The sequence below is a fragment of the Acinonyx jubatus genome, chromosome B1 (genome assembly GCF_027475565.1).
Source record: "Acinonyx jubatus isolate Ajub_Pintada_27869175 chromosome B1, VMU_Ajub_asm_v1.0, whole genome shotgun sequence".
Lineage (NCBI taxonomy): Eukaryota > Metazoa > Chordata > Mammalia > Carnivora > Felidae > Acinonyx > Acinonyx jubatus.
In genome coordinates, this window is record NC_069382.1 from 105,866,997 (window position 1) to 105,884,977 (window position 17,981).

Consider the following 17,981-nt stretch of genomic DNA (forward strand, 5'->3'; position numbering starts at 1 on the left):
AATATATGCCAACAAACTGGACAACTTGGAAGAAATGGACAAAGTCCTAAACACCCACACACTACCAAACTCAAATGGGAAGAAATAGAAAATTTGAACAGATTCCTAACTGGTAAAGAAACTGAATCATTTATCAAAAATCTCCCAACAAATAAGAGTCCTGGACCAGATGGCTTCCCTGGGGAATTCTACCAGACATTTAAAGCAAAGTTAATACCTATCCTTCTCAAGCTGTTCCAAAAAATAGAAATGGAAGGAAAACTTCTGGACACATTCTATGAAGTTAGCATTACTTTGATTCCCAAACCAGACAGAGACCCCAGAAAAAAAAGGAGAACTACAGGCAAATATCCTTGATGAACATGGATGCAAAAATTCTCAACAAGATACTAGCAAATTGAATTCAACAACATATATAATTATTCATCATGATGAAGTGGGATTCATTCCTGGGCTGCAGGTCTGTTTCAATATTCGCAAATCAATCAATGTGATACATCACATTAATAAAAGAAAGGATAAGAGCCATACGGCCCTGTCAGTAGATGCTGAAAAGCATTTGACAAAACAGAGCATCCTTTCTTAATAAAAACCCTCAAGAAAGTAGGGATAGAAGGAACATACCTAAACATCATAACATAATAAAAGCCATATATGAAAAGCCCACAGCTAGTATCATCCTCAGTGGGGAAAAACTGAGAGCTTTCCCCCTGAGATCAGGAACTTGACAGGGATGTCCACTCTCACCACTGTTGTTTAACATAGGGTTGGAAGTCCTAGCATCAGCAATCAGACAACAAAAGGAAATCAAAGGTATCAAAATTGGCAAAGAGGACATCAAACTTTCACTTTTTGCAGATGACATGATACTCTACGTGGAAAACCTGAAAGACTCCACCAAAAGAATGCTAGAACTGATACATGAATTCAGCAAAGTCACAGTGTAAAAAAATCAATGTACAGAAATCAGTTTCATTTTTATACACCAATTATGAAGCAACAGAAAGAGAAATAAAGAAACTGATCCCGTTTACAACTGCACCACGAACCATAAAATAGCTAGGAATAAACCTAACCAAAGATGTAAAAGATCTATATGCTGAGAACTATAGAAAGCTTATGAAGGAATTGAAGAAGACATGAAGAAATAGAAAAACATTCCATGCTCATAGACTGGAAGAATAAATGTTGTTAAAATGTCAGTACTATCCCAAGCAATCTACACATTTAATCCAATCCCAATAAAAATTGCACCAGCATTCTTCTTGAAGCTAGAACAAAAAATCCTATAGTTTGTATGGAACCACAAAAGACCCCAAATAGCCAAAGTAATACTGAAGAAGAAAACCAAAGTGGGAGGCATCACAATCCCAGACTTTGCCTCTACTACAAAGCTGTAATCATCAAGACAGTATAATATTGGCACAAAAAAAGACACATAAATCAATGGAATAGAATAGAGAACCCATAATTGGACCCACAAATGAATGGCCAACTAATCTCTTACAAAGCAGAAAAGAGTATCTAATAGAAAAATGACAGTCTCTTTAGCAAATGGTACTGGGAGAACTGGACAGCAACATGTAGAAGAATAAAACTAGACCACTTTCTTACACTGTACACAAAAATAAACTCAAAATGGATGAAAGACATCAATGTGAGACAGGAAACTATCAAAACCCTAGAGGAGAAAGCAGGCAACAACCTCTTTGACCTCAGCTGCAGCAATTTCTTACTCAACAAGTCTCTGAAGGCAAGGGAAATAAAAGCAAAATGAACTATTGGGACCTCATCAAGATAAAAAGCTTCTGCACAATGAAGGAAACAATCAACAAAACTAAAAGGCAACTGATGGAATGGGAAAAGATATTTGCAAATGACATATCAGATAAAGGGCTAGTATCTAAATCTATAAAGAACTCACCAAAGTCCACACCTGAAAAACAAATAATCCTGTGAAGAAATGGGCAGAAGACATGAATATACACTTTTCTAAAGAAGACATCAGATGGCAAACAGACACATGAAATTATGCTCAACGTCACTTATCATCAGGGAAATAAAAATCAAAGCCACACTGAGATACTACCTCACACCACTCAGAGTGGCTAACATGAACAAATCAGGAAATTATAGATGCTGGCAAGGATGTGGAGAAACAGGAACCCTCCTGCACTGTTGGTGGAAACGCAAACTGGTGGAGCCACTCTGGAAAACAGTGTGGAGGTTCCTCAAAAAATTAAAAATAGAACTACCCAATGACCCATCAATAGCACTGCTAGGAATTTACCCAGAGGCTACAGGAGTGCTGATGCATAGGGGCACATGTAACCCTATGTTTATAGCAGAGCTTTCAACAATAGCAAAATTATGGAAAGAACCTGAATATCCATCAACTGATGAATGGATAAAGAAGATATGGTTTATATATACAATGGAATACAACTTGGCACTGAGAAAGAATAAAATCATGCCATTTGCAGCAACATGGATGGAACTGGAGGGTATTATGCTAAGTGAAATAAGTCAGAGAAAGACAGATATCATATGCTTTCACTCATAGGTAGATCTTGAGAAACTTGACAGAAGACCATGGAGGAAGGGTAGGAGGGAAAATAGTCACAAAGAGAGGGGGAGGGAGGCAAACCATAAGAGACTCTTAAATACAGAGAACAAACTGAGGGCTGATGAGGCGGGGGAGAGGGTAAAGTGGGTGATGGGCATTAAGGAGGGCACTTGTTGTGATGAGCAACTGGGTGTTGTATGTAAGCCAATTTGACAATAAACTATATTTAAAAAAACAAATAAACTTAAAAAAATAATAAAATAAATTGATGAAACACTAAAGAAAGATGGCTCTTAAACTTACAGCCAGCATACCCACATTATACACTGGAGTAATAAAAAGAGGAACTAGAAAGGAGACTGAGAAGGCAACCAGAATAAAGGAGGAAACCTGAGACAGTGTGGTATCCTGCAAGTTAAGTGAGGAAAAGGTTTTTCAGTAAGAAAAGTGGCCACCAATGTTAGATTTAGTTCACAGGTGAAGTAAGAAGCATGAGAATGGACGAGTAGATTTACTGGTTGAGTAGATTTACAGGGAAGTTACTGGTGAAAAACCAATACATTTGGTGGAGTGGTGAGAATGGATACGTGACCTATGTGGGTTTAAATAAGTACTGAAATTAGAGGCAGTGAGGAGAAAACATTCTTTCCAAGAGTTTTTGTCTGAAGTGAAGTAATAAACTGTTTGATAATATTTCTAGGATTTGTTATTATTGTTGTTACTTGTTTTTGTTAGTGTCACATGGTCTTTGTAAGGACATTCAGTCTGTCACACTGTCAAAAACAAAAGCCACTAATATTGATTATATATGTTCTGCCTTTGATCTTAATACCACTTCATAACTATTTACTTTCTTGGTCTTTTCAGGAAATATGCAGTCAGAGGACCCAACTATCCTGCTTTTATCTTTCATTTATTTTTAATGTATGTTTTCTCTGTATTTTTAAAATTGGCTTTTTTTCTCTAATATTTTGAAACCATTTTCCTAATTCATTTTCAATATTGTTTTTCCCATAAATGAATCCAAATCTGCCTATTTTTCTTAGTAAAGTTAACCATAGCCCAGAGACTTCAAAATTCAGTAATTTCATTTCTCCATATCATTTATTTAAAATGGTTTTAATATCAACTTCTTTATTAATTCAGTAATTGTCTTCAAGGTGAACATTTTACATTTCGAAGAGAATTTTTCAATATTGGGAAAAGGGTGAATTTCTCTCACTTCTCTTCCTTCCTTCCTTTTCTTCCTTTTACTTGGAGAGATCATTAAAATACAGATTACTCAGCTTCTCCCCCAGCTTCTGATTCAGCATATATGGAGTAAGGATGAACAATGTGCATTTCTAGTAAGTTCCTAAGATATTCTAATTGTGCTAGTCTATTAACTACACTTTTAAAAGTACAGTGCAAAAGATTATCATCTGTAAAATTCTTATTTTTGTAAGTTATTGTCTTTTTTGATTACATTCATTATTTTGATTACATTCATTAACTTTAATAAATATTTTGAATGTAGTATGTAAGTTTGGTTATACACTTATAGAAGTGTAAATATACACACATAAAATATGCATATCATAAATCATATGTACATATTTCATTTGAAAAAAATTAATTTTTACTGAAATTTTCATAAGCTTTTAAATATTTTTGCTTTTCATGAGCTTTTGCTGAGAGAGAGGGTTTAAACTTTTTTCTTACCAATACTGTGTTTTTATCAATTTCACATGCCATTTTCTATTATTGTAATTTATTTCAAAGTTAGTTTCATAGGTTGATAAAGTCTAATGTTTGCTGAGTAGATTATGACTTCTCTCAACATAAAATATTTATTTGTCCTTTTTAATATTTCACCTTGCCATTTGCAATAACATGGGTGGACCTAAATGGTATTATGCTAAGGTACATTAGTCAGACACAGAAAGACAAACACCATATGATTTCTACTTATATGTGGAATCTAAAAAAATGAAACATGCAAAAAAATGGAACCAGAATTCTAAATAGAGAATAAACTGGTACTTTTATTCAGTTTGCATAAAAAGTGAGGTGAAGTGGGTAGGGAATTGGCAAAATAGGAAAAGGGGATTAAAAGCTATAAACTTTCATTTATAAAATAAATAAGTCACAAAAATGAAAAGAACAGGATAGGGAATATAGTCAGTAATGTTGCAATATTGTTGTATGGTGACAGATGGTAACTACACTTATTGTGGTGAGCATAGCATAATGTATAGAAACGTCAAATCACTCTTGTACACCTAAAACTAATATAACACTGTATGTCAACTATATTCTGATTTAAAAAAAATTTTAATGTTTATTTATTTTTGAGAGAGAGACGGAGGATGAGTGGGTGAGGGGCACAGAGAGAGGGAGACACAGGAAGCAGGCTCCAGGTTCTAAGCTGTCAGCACAGTGCCTGATGTGGGGCTCGAACCCACAAACCACAAGATCATGACCTGAGCCAAAGTTGGATGCTCAACCAACTGAGCCACCCAGGCGTCCCTGTACTCTGGTATTTTTAAAGCATGTATGTTTAAGTATAATCAATGTGTGATGACATGTCAAGCTTGTGGAGATTTACATTCCACTTTCACGTAAAGTATTTACCACTGGATACAGGAACAAACAAAAATATTTCACCTTGGCTTCTACTGCCTGCTAGTCATATTTATGCATCTGCCCTCTTTTTTTTTAATTTCTGCCTGGTATATATTTTTCTGGTTCTGTATTCTTAACCTTTCTGGGTCATTTCGTTTGTTTTATAATCCTTATACATAGAATTTGGCTGAATTTTTGCCTGTTGTTTTTTTAATTTTATTTTTAACCTTTCTTAAAAGTCTCAGAATGTAGTATGAAAATATAACCAGTTCGCACATGATCTTTGAAATTATTTTTGGTAACTCTTTTCTCTTACTTTTTCGTGTTATTCTTCCATTCTCTCTCATAGTTATTTGAATTGTTTGAGATGTCTTTTTCCTAAGTCTCTCTCTCCCTTCCTCTTTCTCTTTTTCCCTCTCAAAGCTCTATATATCTATTCCTATTCTTTGACTTATACATTAAGAACATATTTAAGTTTACATGCTTTCAATACTTTGAATTCATAACTATAAACTACAGCATCATTTTGCTCCATATCCTCCACTCTACCATCTACTTCTTTGTCATAAATAGTAATATATAATTGTTTTTAAGGCTTTAGTCTATGGTACAATTGATAATCTTACATTTATTTTCATGATATTTTCTTACCATTACTTCTTATAAAATATATATTTTGGCTTAGTTTTTTTCGTCTGTTTCAATCACACTCCTTTAAACATTTTAACTCAATTTGGTTTTGAAACAATGATTCTACATCCATTATGAACTAGCATTCAAGAGTGGGGCAAAATATAGAACTAATAACCACTTTAACATGTCTGAGTATATGATAATCTTTTGTGTTTTCTTTAGTTAATTTTTTCAAATGTTTATTTATTATGACAGAGAGAAGGAGAGAGAGTACAAGACGGGGAGGGACAGAGAGAGAGGGAGAGAGAGCCCAATGTGGGGCTTGATGTCATAAATCATGAGATCGTGACCTGAGCTGAAATCAAGAGTCAGACGCTTAACCAACTGGGCCACCTAGGTGCCCCTCCTGAGATTTATTTGTTTTACATTTTCAATATCATTCTACTTTCCTTGGGATTTTTGAGTTTGGAACTACTTCCCCTAGTGTTGACTCCTTCCATTTATATTTGTAATCCAGTGTGAACACATAAGCCATACTACTAATAAAAATTATTATTTTATTTTGTCTTGATTTTGTGGCTATGTGTGTGTATATATATATATATATATATATATATATATATATATATATATATATATATGTTTGCATCAGTGCATAAAGTCTACTAATTATAAACACAGAGCACAGTTAACCCACTCCATTTTACATATGTAGGTACCTGTACAACTACCACTCAGATAAATATTTACAACATATTTTCAAAACTCCAGATGTTTCCTACATGCTCCTTGCCTTACATATCCTGTTGAAGAAAACACTATTATGACCTTTGTCAACATAGATTATTTCTGTCTATTCCTGAACTAAATACAAACTGAATAAATATATATTTTATATCTAGTTTCTTTCACTCAACAAAATGTCTGTATGATTTACCCATGTGGCAGTTGTCAATTCTTTTTCAGTTGTGTGTAGCGTTCTGTTGCACATACCCACAAGTTTCAATCCATTCTTCTATTGATAGAGTTAGAGGAGGATTTCCATGTTGCTGGGATCCCAATCACTAAGAAGGAAATGCTACCTAAGTGGCTTTCATATCTCTGAGTGGGCATTTTGTTGCACTCAAGAGTGAAAAATTATTTTGGGGTGACAAGGTGGGGAACTAGAAGCTCAAAGAAAAATGCCAGTCACGTCTTTCTGGCATCACAATGTCTATTCAGAACCCCACAATGGAAAATTTTATGAGGGAGCCAGCTGGCACAGTAACTTTGTCATTTGCAGAGCCCCAGCTTCAACATCCTAAAGCATAGCATGGTAGGTTGGGTTTTATGTTGAAACAGAAGATTTTAATAACCAGCACTGATGTCAGCAGCCTGCTTCTAGCCATTGTTGGGGAGAGACAAGATGTGGGGTTGAACAAGCTTGTTTCCTTATCCTAGGGTGACTGTAAGCTATCTATCTATGGGTCTATCTATTGATCTATTATTTTAAAGAATGAGAGAGAACACAAATGGAGGAGAGGAGCAGAGGAAGAGAGAGTTAGAATCTTAAGTAGGGTTCACGCTCCACTGAGCCATTTAGGCGCCTTTGTAAGCTATTTAAATGTCTTTCCTAATATCTTGTTTATCAGTACAACTGCCTCAGAGAACAGAATTTCATCCTTCTATCTCCCTTTATTCTTCCTCTATGGATGCCCCATGAAAAAATATGTCAAAATGTGCTCTTCTATTTTCTTGAGCCCCAAAATTCATATTACAACATTTCCCAGTAAGGTCAAGGACTTTGTTTAGAATCTAGGTGTGGTTTTTACCTGGAAAACAAATGCCATTGCTAACTTCTGTTCAGTGTTAATAGAAGAAGAATGGTTTGACTAACATTATGATTAAATTGCTGATCTCCTTCTTGCTTTAATTGATGACTTCTGAATTCAAAAATTTCAGGGTATCCTTTGAAGAAAATCTCTTATTTTAGTTTTTGGTACTTAAACTACACCATTTTCCATGATCTTTTATTTACTGTAATATGCAATTCCCTTGAAATCAACCATCTTGTCTTTTCAGTACCTTTATGAATATGCTCATAATAGTATTAACATATTAATAAATTTTAGTAGGAAGGAGAAGTAGATAGTTTGATTCAGATAATCATCTTGATGCATTTTCACTTTTCCTTAACTTGAAACCATAAATAATCTTGTAGCTATATAGTTTTTCCAAATCAACAGCTAGGTGAGCAGACTCTGACAATTAGAGTGTAGGGATAAGAGAACACAAAGATACTTGAAGCATGGGATACTGTAGATAATGTTGGGTAAGTTGGGTTCTTGTTGGAAATAAAAGGTTACACTTAAAGATTATAAATTAAACAAAAATAAACTTCTGGGAATAAAATAAACCTGTTTTCAGCTATATTTTTAACTGCGTAGGGCTTCTCATGCTTTGGAGTGATTTTTATGCAAGACTTTCAAACCTACATTTCATAAAAGAGATGGTCTTACGTAGGATTTCAAAGGATAGAAAGAGTAACCAAAAAAAAGATTAATGATTTTCTTCACAGAAAAAAAAAAAAAAACGATAATTTAGATTTGGATAGCACTAAACCAGTGGTTCTCAAAGTTCATGAAATAGATTAACTTGGAGGGCTTGTTAATACACAAATTGTTGGAAACCTATCCCTGGGTTTCCCATTCCAGTCTGGCATTTGGAGCAGCACTGAAGGCCTGCCTTTCTGAAAAGTTCCCTGGTAATACTGATGCTGCTACACAGGGACTCCAGGTTGAAAACCCACTGCTGTAAAAAGATATTGCAAAATACATAATGTATCAAATAGAAAGATAATCATTACTCAATTAGCAATAGAATATATAACTAAAATTGTGTAAGGCAGATTCTGTACACTCTGAAATGTGTTAGCTGTAATTTAATCAGTCTTAATATAACCTAGATGTACACCTATGTGCCTGTTCTCAAATTCTACAAACCTATCACCTCAGGGTCACTCCCTGTTGACCTTTTTAAATTCTGACCTGTAGAAAGCATCTGAGGGAGATCAAATGACATAGTGAGTACACTGAATAATGAAAACAACACAAACCATGCACTCTATAATATAGTAAACAAAATATTTTATATATATACAACAATTTTACTTATACATTTTTCTGTGCCTAGAATCATCATTATTTATAAGGTCCATGCATATGCCACTGCTGAGAGTCTATAAATAAAGAGGAAAACTTAGAAAGTACATGCAGAATGCAAACAGCAGCCTTGAGAACAGTGAACATTAATTCAAAGTGTCTGCAAAGAAGTAGAGTATTAATAGTTTTATAAATATAAGTATTTTTTTCATAATGGAAATATTTTTCACTTTAATATCAATATGGAGATATATATATATATATATATATATATATATATATATATATATTTTACACTAAGAATGTCCATGATTACCTATGATTGCTTAGAGAGAAATGTTTTAAAACCTACTTGTGGAACAAATCAGGTTAATTCATAGCAATCCTCAAGGTCTGCCTATAGGGCTACACAGAACTATCAGAAGATATTTATCTATGACAACTTGGGTTTGGTTGCTTGACTATCCAATGACCAGAGAAGGAGAGAATCCTCAGGTTTAGAGAACAGTTTTATGTCAGGAGGAGGAAGGAGCAAAGCAAGGGCTGAGGAGGAGAACTCGAGAATGAGTGGTAACTTGTAACCGGGTGGCCTTAGGTAGGGAGTAGTGTTATTTAGTAATAAGCATTGCTTGAGAAATGAACAGCTCCTCTACTCTCCTGGAACGAAGGAATCAGAAGATATTAATAGAAATTATCATCATTTCTTTTAACAAAGGATGTCACCAATAATGAAATTATTTTGTGCCTCTGTCAATCCCAGAAAAAAAAAAAAAGAAAAAGAAAAAGAAAACAACAGGAAGATGTGAAATCTATCAGTGAAATAAATCTATTTTTCTTTAAGTACAAAGTCTTACCAACAGCAAAATGTGTTCTTCTTACTTTTTTTTTTTTCCTCCAGGAGAAATGGAATGTGGCTTTAATAAAGTAACTTACAAAAAAAAATGTGGAAGGCCTCAGTACTCAGTGGTGAGAATATTGAGAATTGTCAAAGGGAGAGACTCATTAATCATAGCCCGGGGAAAGAGGGCCTAACAACCCTATCGCATCCTTATGCATCTTATCATCCCAACAGCTGACCTCTCTAATTAGAGGTGAAACAGAGGGAAGATGGTGGCTTAGGAGGACGCTGGGCTCACCGCATCCTGCGGATCACTTCGATTCCACCCACACCTGCCTAAATAACCCAGAAAATCACCAGAAGACTAGCAGAACAGATTCTCCGGAGCCAAGCGTACACGAGAGGCCCACGGAAGAGGGTAGGAAGGGCAGAGAGGCGGTGCGTGCTACAGGGACTGGTGGGAGGGAGCAGGGGTGGAGGGGCACCTGCCAGCCAAGCAGAGGCCCCGAGTCTGGCTTGCAAAAGCAGAAGGGCCGGAAGGAGTGTGTTCTGACAGCATGCGGGACTTAACATCTGGAAGGTTGTAAGTTAACAGCTCTGCTCAGAGAACAGGAGGGCTGGAGGACAATGGACAACGGGAGGGAGAGTTGTTGAGCCCGGGATGACAGAGCTCAGCTTGGCGGGGAACAAAGGCGCTCGCCAGCTCCATCTCCCTAGCCCATCCCCCAGCCAAAATCCCAAAGGGAACTATTTCCTGCCAGGGAACTTGCTTGCACCGAGCAAACACCCAATGCTGTGCTTCTGCGGATCCATCCCTCTGGTGGCAGCTCTGACTCCCTCCCGGTGCAGCAGGGCCCCTCCCAAAGCAGATCTCTGAAAGAAAAGGGAGATGGAAAAGCAAGCTGAGCCTCCCCCTCCCGCCCCTGTGCACCTTGCCAATCCAGACCAGCTAATACCCCAGATCCCCAGCACCACAACCTGGCAGTGTCCAAGTAGTCCAGACGGGCCACACCACTCCACAGTGAACCCCGCCCCTAGGAGAGGGGAAGAGAAGGTACACACTGGTCTGACTGTGGCCCCAGCGGTGGGCTGGGGGCAGACATCAGGTCTGACTACGGCCCCGCCCACCAACGCAAGTTATTCCAGACAGCACAGGGGAAGTGCCTGGCAGTTCTGTACCACTCCAGGGACTATCCAAAATGACGAAACGGAAGAATTCCCCTCAAAACCTCCAGGAAATAACGACAACTAACTAACTGATCAAAAACGATTTAAATATAAGAGAAAGTGAATTTAGAATAACAGTCATAAAATTAATCGCTGGGCTTGAAAACAGTATAAAGGACAGAGGAGAATCTATTGCTACAGAGATCAAGGGACTAAGGAACAGCCAGGAGGAGTTAAAAAATGCTATTAATGAGCTGCAAAATAAAATGGAGACGACCACAGCTCGGATTGAAGAGGCAGAGGAGAGAATAGGTGAACTAGAAGATAAAATTATGGAAAAAGAAGAAGCTGAGAAAAACAGAAAATCCAGGAGTATGAGGGGAAAATTAGAGAACTGAGTGATGCACTAAAGAGAAATAATCTACGCATAATTGGTATTCCAGAGGAGGAAGAGAGAGGGAAAGGTGCTGAAGGTGTACTTGAAGAAATAATAGCTGAGAACTTCCCTGATCTGGGGAAGGAAAAAGGCACTGAAATCCAAGAGGCAGAGAACTCCCTTCAGATGTAACTTGAATTGATCTTCTGCACGACATATCATGCGGAAACTGGCAAAATACAAGGATAAAGAGACAATTCTGAAAGCAGCTAGGGATAAACGTGCTCTAACATAAAAAGGGAGACGTATAAGAATTGTGACCAATCTCTCTACTGAAACTTGGCAGGCCAGAAAGGAATGGCAGGAAATCTTCAATGTGATGAACAGAAAAAATATGCAGTCGAGAATCCTCTATCCAGCTAATCTGTCATTTAGAATAGAAGGAGAGATAAAGGTCTTCCCAAACAAACAAAAACTGAAGGAATTCGTTACCACTAAACCAGCCCTACAAGAGATCCTAAGGGGGATCCTGTGAGACAAAGTACCAGAGACATCGCTACAAGCATAAAACATACAGACATCACAATGACTCTAAACCCGTATCTTTCTATAATAACACAATGTAAATGGACTAAATGCACCAAGCAAAAGACATAGGGTATCAGAATGGATTAAAAAAAAAAAAAAACAAGACCCATCTATTTGCTGTCTACAAGAGACTCATTTTAGACCTGAGGACACCTTCAGATTGAAAGTGAGGTGATGGAGAACTATTTATCATGCTACTGGAAGTCAAAAGAAAGCTGGAGTAGCCATACTTATGTCAGACAAACTAGACTCTAAATTAAAGGCTGTAACAAGAGATGAAGGGCATTATATAATCATTACAGAGTCTATCCATCAAGAAGAACTAACAATTATAAATGTCCATGTGCTGAATACGGGAGACCCCAAATATATAAAACAATTACTCACAAACATAAGCAACCTTGTTGATAAGAATGCTGTAATTGCAGGGGACTTTAATACCCCACTTACAACAATCGATAGATCATCTAGACACATGGTCAATAAAGAAACAAAGGCCCTGAATGATACATTGGATCAGATGGACTTGACAGATATATTTAGAACTCTGCATCCCAAAGCAACAGAATATGCTTTCTTCTCGAGTGCACATGGAACATTCTCCAAGATAGGTCACATACTGGGTCACAAAACAGTCCTTCATAAGTATACAAGAATTGAGATCATACCATGCATACTTTCGGACCACAATGCTATGAAGCTTGAAATCAACCACAGGAAAAAGTCTGGAAAACCTCCAAAAGCATGGAGGTGAAAGAACACCCTACTAAAGAATGAATGGGTCAACCAGGCAATTAGAGAAGAAATTTAAAAATATATGGAAACAAACGAAAATGAAAAGACAACAATCCAAACGCTTTGGGATGCAGCGAAGGCAGTCCTGAGAGGAAAATACATTGCAATCCAGGCCTACCTCAAGAAACAAGAAAAATCCCAAATACAAAATCGAACCGCACACCTAAAGGAAATAGAGCAGAGCAGCAAAGACACCCCAAACCCAGCAGAAGAAGAGAAATAATAAAGATCAGAGCAGAAATAAACAATACAGAATCTAAAAAAAACTATAGAGCAGATCAATGAAGCCAAGAGTTGGTTTTTAGAAAAAATAAACAAAATTGATAAGCCTCTAGCCAGGCTTCTCAAAAAGAAAAGGGAGAGGATCCAAATAGATAAAATCATGAATGAAAATGGAATTATGACAACCAATCCCTCAGATATACAAGCAATTATCAGGGAATACTATGAAAATTATATGCCAACAAACTGGACAACCTGGAAGAAATGGACAAATTCCTAAACACCCACACACTTCCAAAACTCAAACTGGAGGAAACAGAAAGCTTGAACAGACCCATAACCAGTGAAGAAATTGAATAAGTTATCAAAAATCTCCCAACAAATAAGAGTCCAGGACCAGATGGCTTCCCTGGGGAATTCTACCAGACATTTAAAGAAGAGATAATATCTATCCTTCCCAAGCTACTCCAAAAAATAGAAAGGGAAGGAAAACTTCCAGACTCATTCTATGAAGCCAGTATTACTTGATTCCTAAACCAGACAGACACCCAATAAAAAAAGAGAACTACAGGCCAATATCTCTGATGAATATGGATGCAAAAATTGTCAACAAAATACTAGCAAATTGAATTCAACAGCTTATAAAAATAATTATTCACCATGATCAAGTGGGATTCATTCCTGGGATGCAGGGCTGGTTCAACATTGGCCAATCAATCAACGTGATACATCACATTAATAAAAGAAAAGATAAGAACCATATGATCCTATCAATCGATGCAGAAAAAGCATTTGACAAACTTCAGCATCCTTTCTTAATAAAAACCCTCGAGAAAGTAGGGACAGAAGGAACATACTTAAAGATCATAAAAGCCATTTATGAAAAGCCCTCAGCTTTTCATCCTCAATGGGGAAAAACTGAGAGCTTTCCCCCTGAGATCAGGAACTCGACAGGGATGTCCACTCTCACCGCTGTTGTTTAACATAGTGTTGGAAGTGCTAGCATCAGCAATCAGACAACAAAAGGAAATCAAAGGCATCAAAATTGGCAAAGATGAAGTCAAGCTTTCGCTTTTCGCAGATGACATGATATTATACATGGAAAATCCAACAGACTCCACCAAAGTCTGCTAGAACTGATACGTGAATTCAGCAAAGTTGCAGGATACAAAATCAATGTACAGAAATCAGTTGCATTCTTATACACTAATAATGAAGCAACAGAAAGACAAATCAAGAAACTGATCCCATTCACAATTGCATCAAGAAGCATAAAATACCTAGGAATAAATCTAACCAAAGATGTAAAAGATCTGTATGCTGAAAACTATAGAAAGCTTATGAAGGTAATTGAAGAAGATATAAAGAAATGGAAAAACATTCCATTCTCATGGGTTGGAAGACTAAATACTGTTAAAATGTCAATACTACCCAAAGCTATCTACACATTCAATGCAATCCCAATCAAAATTGCACCAGCATTCTTCCCAAAGCTAGAACAAGCAATCCTAAAATTCATATGGAAGCACTAAGGGCCCCGAAGAGCCAAAGTAATTTTGAAGAAGAAGACCAAAGCAGGAGGCATCACCATCCCAGACTTTAGCCTCTACTACAAAGCTGTCATCATCAAGACAGCATGGTATTGGCACGAAAACAGACACATAGGCCAATGGAATAGAATAGAAACCCCAGAACTAGACCCACAAACGTATGGCCAACTCTTCTTTGACAAAGCAGGAAAGAACATCCAATGGACAAAAGACAGTCTCTTTAACAAATGGTGCTGGGAGAACTGGACAGCAACATGCAGAAGGTTGAAACTAGACCACTTTCTCACACCATTCACAAAAATAAACTCAAAATGGATAAAGGACCTGAATGTGAGACAGGAAACCATCAAAACCTTAGAGGAGAAAGCAGGAAAAGACCTCTCTGACCTCAGCCGCAGCAATTTCTTACTTGACACATCCCCAAAGGCAAGGGAATTAAAAGAAAAAATGAACTATTGGGATAAAAAAGCTTCTGCACTGCAAAGGACACAACCAACAAAACTAAAAGGCAACCAACGGAATGGGAAAAGATATTTGCAAATGACATATCGGACAAAGGGCTAGTATCCAAAATCTATAAAGAGCTCACCAAACTCCACACCCAAAAAACAAATAACCCAGTGAAGAAATGGGCAGAAAACATGAATAGACACTTCTCTAAAGAAGACATCTGGATGGCCAACAGGCACATGAAAAGATGTTCAACGTCGCTCCTCATCAGGGAAATACAAATCAAAACCACACTCAGATATCACCTCACGCCAGTCAGAGTGGCCAAAATGAACAAATCAGGAGACTATAGATGCTGGAGAGGATGTGGAGAAACGGGAACCCTCTTGCACTGCTGGTGGGAATGCAAACTGGTACAGCCACTCTGGAAAACTGTGGAGGTTCCTCAAAAAATTAAAAATAGACCTACCCTATGACCCAGAAGCAGCACTACTAGAAATTTACCCAAGGGATATAGGAGTACTGATGCATAGGGGCACTTGTACCCCAATGTTTATAGCAGCACTCTCAACAATAGCCAAATTATGGAAAGAGCCTAAATGTCCATCAACTGATGAATAGATAAAGAAATTGTGGTTTACATACACAATGGGGTACTACAGGGCAATGAGAAAGAACGAAATATGGCCCTTTGTAGCAACATGGATGGAACTGGAGAGTGTGATGCTAAGTGAAATAAGCCATACAGAGAAAGACAGATACCATATGTTTTCACTCTTATGTGGATCCTGAGAAATTTAACAGAAACCCATGGGGGAGGGGAAGGAAAAAAAAATAGAGGTTAGAGTGGGAGAGAGCCAAAGCATAAGAGACTCTTAAAAAACTAAGAACAAACTGAGGGTTGATGGGGGGTGGGAGGGAGGGGAGGGTGGGTGATGGGTATTGAGGAGGGCATCTTTTGGGATGAGCACTGGGTGTTGTATGGAAACCAATTTGACAATAAATTTCATATATTAAAAAAAATAATTTGAAGTGAAACAAGGTCATGACAATTAGTTTTTAATGGAGACCACATGAAATGGAAAGCAACTTTGCTACAGGAAAAGAAGTGAGAATGTTTAAAGAACATGGTGTCTTCCTATGGGAGAGGTGGAATTTTCCCAAGGGAAGGCATAGGCCTGGCAGTGGAACAGAAGGAAGGAAATTGGTGGGGAATGAGAGTGAGGTGAGGAATGGAAGGAGGAAATGCTCAGGGACTTCTTCACTGTGAAAGTACAGACATTTAAAAAGGGATCAGTCTCTGTATAGATGTAAATGAAATTCCAAGATACCTAGTAATAAACTATCATTCCTACATGAGAATTTTTTAGGAAAGAAACTTGAAGTTAGTTCCAGGGAAGCTGAGGGAAAAGGTGGACTACAGGAAGGGAAGCAAATACACTCAATTCTCCCAGCTACAGAGACCCAAGAGGGAGCCCTGTGTCTCCATTATTATTACATTGTGGTCATTAAAAGCAGGAAGACTGAAAAATACCCATTCAAAATATTCCATGGTGTTAGGGGAGTGTTCTTTGAGGGAAAAAAATCATGAGAAATAGTAAGTGAAAATCTTTTGATTGTCCCAAAAGGCATCCAATGGTTTCCCTTGAGTAGGGCCTCATAAAATTCCTCGGAGAAATAAATGGAGTTTTGCAAGATGTATGTGTGTGAGTGTGCATGTGTCTTGCATTTTTTTCCTGAACCTGGGCATACTTTTTTAGTGGTTTGTACCTAATTGGATAAATATACAGAGAGAAGGTACAGCATTGTAATGCAGAAAAAATAAGAGTTAACTTTCCCAGGATAAAAAAAGAAATGGGAAACATTTTGTTTCTATTGTTTAAGGCACTGTTAGGTTTGCCAAAAAAACAAAAAAAGAAAACAAATTAAAAAGCTAAGACCTGAGTTGTGATCAATAAGCAAACGTAAAACCAGGATTGCAGCAATGGAGACCTGCTCTGGGATTATAAGACTAAGTCTGTGGCTGGAAGCAATGTGGAGAAGCCAGGTCTCAGATGCCCTACATTAAACTAGGACCCATGTAGCATGCTAACATGGTCTCATCAGTGTCCATTCACTCCTGGTAAAAAAACAAACCTAAATTGCTTTTGGAAGAAATTACCACAAATTGGGTACAATTTAGATATAGTTTGTAAAAAATAACTGTTTAAGTATATCTTATAAATGAGCTTCAGCAAAATCCACAGATTTAAACTTTCAAAGACTTTTCATTTTGGAATTATATAAAGAATATAAAAAAGCTAAATCTGATCATTTAAAAATATAGAATTAAAATTAGCAATCAAAAATGTATTATGAGTTAGAGGGTAGAAGTGAAGGAATAAATTAGAATAAAGGACAGAAAGACAGTATGTTGGAAACATGAAGTAAGCTTAGCAACCTGGAGGATAAGCAGCAAGATGGGACCAAGGATTTGTGAGGAGCATGTGGTGAATTTCAAAGTTATCACCGATATTCTAATTTTTAAATTGACAGGAGGGTACATAAAAGCTCACTTCAATATTATTATAATATATTATTCTATTTGGAAAAGCACAGTATTCTCTCATTCCTTCTTTCTATTTATCTCTTTCTCTGGTTTTTTCTCTCTCTTTTAATTACTATAATAAACCAAGGAGGCACAGACATGCTTTTCAAGGAATATTAAGATTTTTTATTATTAGAAGTCTTCTTAGGATATATGTATAAGACAAAGAAGGAGGGAAATGACCATAAAGTATTAAAAGTTAAGCCAGAAATTTAATTCTGCAGAGGCTGGTTCAAGTATCTTCATTTTTTTTTACGAATTTATTTCACAGCATTTATTGAGTACCTACATTAGCGGGTGTTCTAATAGACATATAAAATTAAGTAAGACAAGTTCCTAGAAGATTATTTTCTAGGAAACAAAAATGGATGAATCCACTTTTAAAATGGATGAATAAATGTATAATGTGTTATAAGAGTTACAGAAAATAAGTAATTTTATAATGTGTTGGGCATTGGGAGTATT